This window comes from Sceloporus occidentalis, unplaced genomic scaffold (genome assembly GCF_023333645.1).
Source record: "Sceloporus occidentalis isolate IW3139 unplaced genomic scaffold, rSceOcc1.0.p SCAF_1, whole genome shotgun sequence".
Classification (NCBI taxonomy): domain Eukaryota; kingdom Metazoa; phylum Chordata; class Lepidosauria; order Squamata; family Phrynosomatidae; genus Sceloporus; species Sceloporus occidentalis.
Window position 1 is genome coordinate 69,909,494 of NW_028316981.1, and position 7,359 is coordinate 69,916,852.

Below are 7,359 nucleotides of genomic sequence, written 5' to 3' on the forward strand. Positions count from 1 at the left end.
GGGGTGCATCTACACTGTAGATATAATGACATTTGACACCAGTTTAACTGCCATGGCTCCATTTTAGAGAAACTTGGGATTGTTAGTTTTGTGAGGCACCAGCATCCTTTGGCAGAGAAGGCTATCAACTTCATAAAACTACAAATCTCAGGATTCCATAGGATGGAACTACAGCACTTAAAGAGGTGTCAAACTGCATTATTTCTACAGTATAGATGCACCAGTGATTGATTCAATCTGAAATGTAGTTCAAAAAAATTAAAATTTCAATTAAGTATTGTATTAATTAAATTCACATTTCCTAGCTAGTTCTTTAATCAATACAAATGATTATAGAGATCTTTGTTTATTCTTGTTCATGATTAAATTATATTAGTTTAGTTTATTAAATTGAAAAGTGCAAAGGCTAGTTTGGAAGGGGTGTTCTCTTTTTGCATCCATGCGGTCTTCCTATATTCTACACTAGATACCACACGGAGGCTCTTCATCTGTCCCAGTAAACTGACTTTTGAAGCTCTTAATTCTGGGACGTTTGATGAGATCCACCATGGGAATCAGTAAACTAAAGAAAAGGAGAGGTTAAAGATATGAGATTAAAGGGAGGGAGAAAAAGAAACAAAAGCACTTTGGGTAGAGTAGATGAAAAATGGGATTTTCAAAAACTCATGCAGTTATTCTCTTCTTTCCCATGTCTAAGAGAGGAACAAAGGAGAAGTGATGATGCACAGAATAAAAGCATGGATGGAATCTTTTCTACTTTCTTATTTCTAGAATTACATGATTATGCTTTTTATACACAATTCATATATATTTCAGGTTTGCCACCCATCAACTTCTCTCCCAACACTTGAATATAATTCAAAGATCAACATTGTATCTTCTTTCAAAACAAAAGTTAGTTTGGAGAAAAAGAAGACAGACTGAAAGGTTGCTGCATACCACCTATTTCCAAGTCTCCAAGAAGGCTGCATAACATGATTATCCAAGCACTAAGACTCTCATTGACTTCAAATGAACTCACAGTTATTCATCAGTATTAGAGGCTAGGTCCTAAATGGCACAGAGCACTAAAGATTAGATTCCCATTCATGCTACATTGCCAGAGATGTTTGATGAATAAAAACAAACCTGTTTCCAGAGCAATCGCAAACGTGTCTTTATTCCTTTGGCTTCAAGGCTTTTAAATTTATTACACCTCCCTTTTCTATGAATAAAACTGGATGCAAAAGATAAGGATAACATATTACTGTATCTGTTAAACAGTGTCTATTGTAAGAGACATAATAGGAGAATTATGAGAGATTATTATCCTTTCAACAGACGTCACTTCATGCAAACAAAATGGAATGATGAATCATTCTCTGTTTTCTTCCAATGTTTCAACTTTTCTTGGGTCCAGTGCAACGTGTAACTTCACTACCTGCTTGGATCAGGCCAAAGAGAAGAAATACAAGTTTGTTCTGGGAGTGTTCATGATTTTTTGTATGCTCCTTGGCATCTGGTTCAATGGCATCATCATTATACTAACAATCAGACACAAATTTCTGAGGATTCCTATTAATTATGCTATGGTGAACCTGTCAGTTGCAGACATGTTCAGCATAGTTATTGGACTCTGTCCCACCATGGATGCTAATCTGAAAGGATATTACTTCCAAAGCAAGTCATTCTGCACCTTCCAGGGCTTCTGTATTACTCTATTTGGTAAGTATTTCCCCATCTTGATTTAGATTTCTGTGTGCTGTTGCTAATAATATCTGTGCTGCCAGTTAATATGTGTATGTACATTTCAAAATGCAACCTCCTTCCCATTGCATGTATGAACAGAAAGCAATGTACAAGACATGCATAAGCCAATCTATATGTGCCTATAATGATGTACAGACAGGACTAAAATAATTGCTCATATTCATAGTGCAAAAGAACAATGGCTACAAACAGTTTACTAGCCTTTATTCCAAGTACAGGATTGCCATCAATCTCAATTTTGACATGTGACACTCAAAGCTAGAATTCCCAGAATGTATGTATAGGTGGATCATCCCTTATCAGAATTCCAAAATGCAATATACTCCAAAATCCAAAATTGACCACATGGGTGGCTGAGATAGTAGCACCTTTGCTTTCTCATGGTTCAGTGTAGACAAACTTTGTTTCATACACAAAATTATTAAGAAAACATTATGTGTAAAATTACCTTCAGGCTATGTGTATAGGATGTATACAAATCATAAATAGTTTCATATTTAGACTTGGGTCCCATCTCCAAGATACCTTGTTATGTAAATGCAAATATTCTAAAATCTAAAAAATAAAATAAAAACAAATCCAAAATCCAAAACACTTCTGATCCCGAGCAGAATAAGGGAGACTCAACCTGTAATTCTTTTGCTAAGAACTAATACCTTCTGGGTTATTTGAACTTAGCTCCCACGTTCCATGAACAACTGAAAGATATCAGATGAGGCAAAGTATTCTAGTGTAAATGATAACACAGTAACTAAACTGTATAGCATATATTTATGGATAATTCTTAACCTCAATGTGAATGCCACACTTGAATTTTCATTGTCTGTTGTATCAAAATTTCTATGGTATTTCCTTCTAGGTAAATGTTATGAACAGTAGTCAGGAACTGTGAAAAAGGGAAAAGGTTTTTAAATTAGTTATCAGAGGGACAAGAGAGACATAACAAATCTCATGGCACGGTATTCCACCTTCAGCAGCTACCTCCTGGATATGTCTGCTATTATGTACTCTATGGCCAGTTCAGAAATTGAAAAAATCCTCCATTGATGGCTAGAATGGAAAAGAATAGTGAATTTCATCCACTGAGTAGATAATATCAGGCCTAGTGAAAGATTTCTGGGGATGGGGTAAGGATAAGGCTGACTTCTAATGTAAGTGTAGTAGGAACCCATTCTGGTTTTAGTTCAAAGTTTAAAGAAACTATCCAAAGTGCTGAATTCCCCCATACATCCAGTACCTCGGAGAGCTCCTTTCAGTCTAAATCCCACTGCCTTGCAAGCCACCTGCAGCCACAGGAGTAAGTGACAGAGTGGGCTGATCCAGTGACCAGTCAATTGATCGGAAAAGTCATGCTGGAAGGCCTAGAGTTTAATACCCCCTTCCCCCAAAGCTTTGAGCAAACTGACATTCAGCATCAACCCTGATTCATCTATGCTACTGAATGTGGTTCACTCACTTGACTCCAATAGACACCACACCTTGTATAGGACAGTGACCTGAAATATGGACATCCATCAATACTGAGATCTCATTTCTGCCATCAGCCTTTTCAGGCAGTCTTAGCCTGGGGTAGGAATCAAACAAATGTGGATGGACTGTTGTTCCAAGTATTTCTCACCATTGGCTCTGCTATCTGGGGAAACTGGGAACTGCAATGGAATCCCATTGGTAGGCTACATGATTTTCACCCCTGACTGGCAAACCTCCTTTTCTCAACACCTCTTGTGCAGTATCAACCTCTGATCTTCAAGCATCTTCCTTTTATGAAGGACAACTGTAATAATACAGTGAAACCATCTTTAACTGAGCCATGGCAGGATGAAAATGTAGGTTTTACAGCCTATGCTTAATCCTAGGACTTCTCTCAGCTGCATATGGCTTCAGCGTGTTACTATAGTCATTTTCATGAAAAGAAATTTCCCATGTCCTGGCATGAGCAGGAGAGGGGGAACAATATAAAACCCTGTATCCATAATTATGCCAATTAATTGTCTTTTCTTTTATTACTTCGTGGGGCCATCATAATTGGGGTTCTAGTTAAGCTTTACCATAAGAACAATGCGTCTGACTTCTTCCCCTTCCTGCTGTAGGGCTGGTGGCCCTTTGGTCGGTTGTGGTGTGTGCTGTGGAGAGGTACCTGGTGGTGTGCAGGCCGTTCAAAGCTCTCCACTTTGGGAAGAGACATGCTGTGCTGGCTCTCCTATTTATCTGGCTGTGGTCTGTGATGTGGACTATCCCACCACTTTTTGGCTGGAGTAGCTACGATCTGGAAAGTATTGCCTCAAACTGTGCCCTGGCATGGCACAGGAAAGACTGGAAGAGCCGCAGTTACCACTTGTCTCTCTTCTTTTGCTCTTTTCTGGTTCCCTTTATCCTTATTTCCTTGTCTTATGGCAAGCTCATCTTCACCCTCAGAAAGGTAAGTCTGCCGTTCCATTTTTTATCGGAGACAATATCCATCTAATTCTCTTAAGAATAATTTCTGATCCTACAGAAGTTGCTGAATTGCAAATCCCATGATTTCTCACCAGTGGCCACTGTGGTTAGACCTGATGGTGTTTGTGGGCCAGACACATCTGCAAAGCCACAACTTACCCAGTCCTGTCCTAAGAGTTTGGAGTATATTTTCTGAGAGGATTCTTGCAGTTGATTTCCCAGATGGCTAAACTGAGGCCTACAAGCCTCTCAGATCATCTGGGACAAATCTGTTAGAGGTCCCTAAGTCTCATTTGGTAAGGACCTCCCAGAGGGCTTTTACTGTCGTTGCCCCTTCATTGTGGAATGAGCTTCCCATAGAGCTCCGCTCCTCTGCATCACTAGTTTCTTTTAAGAAACAATTAAAAACATACTTATTTCAGCTGGCTTTTTCACTTTAGCTAACTGAGTTTTTTTTTTTTGTTCTGCCCCTTGCTCTCTGTTTTTGACCCCACATTTTGTAATATTGTTGTTTATTTAGCCCCTGATGAATGTGATATGTTTCATTTCCTGTTTCGTTTCATGTTTCACCCCCTGTTTATATCCCCTTGTAATGTCTTTTAAAAATTTTATATACTGATGTTTTAACTGTATCTTGTACGCCGCTTTGATCACTTTTGTGGAAAGGCGGGATAGAAATAAAGATTATTATTATTATTATTACAAGTAAACAAAGAATTAAGATGATAAATGCAATTCATAGAACACCAGGCTAGTCTTTGTGATTTTTCATTTGACTTTCACACTGAACTCAGTGATGCAAAGACCTAGTGAAATTCTGTTTTGTATATATCCAAGCACTTGATAACTGCTGCAAATTAAGAAAAGATATGTGTTTATAATATTTATTTAATGACTGCTATCCCCTAACAGAAGTGCTTGAAACAGCTTACAGAAAGAGATAAATGATATGTAAAAAGTTAAGCCATAAAACTTAAGTCCAGCATTAAATCTACTAGTGAAGGATTAAACAAATACATTAGGATGACGCATAGTAGTCTGAGAAATTCCACAAATCTTAAAAGTCTGTAAATATGATAAGATTTATAGATCATGAAGGCTGCAAATACACTGCAGAAATAATTCAGTTTCTCAACACTTTAGCTCAGTGGCTTCACTAGGATTGGTTTCACCCAGTGAAGTAACTCATGGTGTCACCTCCCCCCCACCAATTGGCCTCTTCCCATTTCACACCATACAAAATCCTTAGTAATGCTTTTTTGTATTAATGTTACTTGTAAATCATAATTCCCATATACACCAGGCCCTTCCCTTACACACATAAGGGGAAATCCGCATATGTTCACGCCCCATTAAAAATGGAGTGTGTGCTTGCGGCTTGGGGGTACCACATGCCCCACGGGCACACATGCCATTGCTTTAATTGGGGTGCGGCTTTGGCATAAGCTGGAAGCTGCATATAGCATGCACGTGTATGGTATGGGCACACTGTGCCAGTGAATGTAATGGTAATAGTTGTGACATAAACAACTAGCAAAATTAAAATTGTACTTTCAAATTACAATATCATATGCACACCCCAAATATATTTACATATGCACAGTGAAGATTTGGTTAAAATGTGATCTTTTTAAAGAAAATTTCAAAAGAATTTAATTTTTTAAATTAAAAATTAAAATTTTGAAATTTGAAATTTTATATTAAAAAATTCTGGAGCCTCTCCTTTCTCCTCCCACTGAGCTTCACCCCACTCCCACCATCTCTTAAAGCAGGTAGGTGTTTGAGGAGCAATGGTGTCACAGATACCCTTAGGGTGTCACCTGGTTCAGTGTGAACTCCCTGCACTCCCCTAGTGACACCACTGCTTTAACTGTCATGGCCCAGTGCTATGGGATTCTGGTAAATTGTCATTTTGTGAGACATTTAGCCTTCTCTGTCAGGGAGCTATGGTGCCATAAGAAATTACAATTTCCAGAATTCCATAGCATAGAGCCATGGCAGTTAAAGTGGTATCAAAATGGATTATTTCTGCAGTGTGGATGCAATCTAAGAGAACAAATTTAAAAACTAAAAGGGTTGGGAAAATAAAAATGTCTCCACCTGACTCCAGAAAGAGCAGAAGATGTGGTGCTCCTTCCATGACACAAAAATCCTCATTCACTAATTCTTCTTGTTAAAACCCATCAAAGAGGACTTCATATTTGCTTTTCAGGTAGCAATCCATGAACCAAGCTGCAGCCTATGAAAGCTTCTGCCATATAAGCATACCTTAATCAAGAAAGCCTTTGATAAAGAAGCTTCTTTTTACAAAGTTTTTTTTTCATAGATACCAGCACCACAGTCCCCCTTTTACTTGTCTTCATCTAGGTAGACATTTTTGTGTAGCAATGGTACTGGGAGGATGATAAAGGAAGGCAGGCAAAGGACAAACTTTTGGTGTTGAGTTGCAGCAAAGTGTCTTTAGTAAACAATGTAATAAGGTTTGACCTGGGAAAGAATGGGATTCTACTCTAAATGATCTTATTGTAGCTGTTTATGCTTACATACAGCAGGTAAGATAAACAGCTGACTTCATAAGCATTTGCTGGCCATGTGTAAAGAGAAAAACATGAGAGAGAAAAAGCAGATTAGTTTACCTCACCAGCTACCCTGGCATGTTGACAAATCATAGATTGACAAGTTTTGCCACCAGCATTGTTTCCATACTGCAGAATTAATGCAGCTTGATATCACATTAATTGTCATGTCTCCATCCTATGGGAACCTGGGATTTGTAGTTTATTGTGACACCAGAGCTCACTGACAGAGAAGGCTAAATATTTCACAAAACTACAGATCCCATAGCATTGAACCATGCTGTCAGACTGCATTAATTCTACAGCATAGATGTTCCCCAAAACAGAAATCATAAGAAAAGTGGAGGCTGTTGAAAGGAGAAAAATCACCCCAAGATACATCCTGGAAGAAGCTTTCAAGTGGTAACTAGAAGATCCAAAATCTAGGCTGCATTTAAGCTGCATTTCATGATTTTTCTGGCTGATGTTTAACCAAAGAGAAGGGGGGAAATTTACCAAAGACTAAACACCAACTATGCAGCCTTGGAGAGCTGACATATTCCTAGGCGACAGAGACAACTGTCTGATCATAATTAAAACATTTGAGAGTGATGTGTCA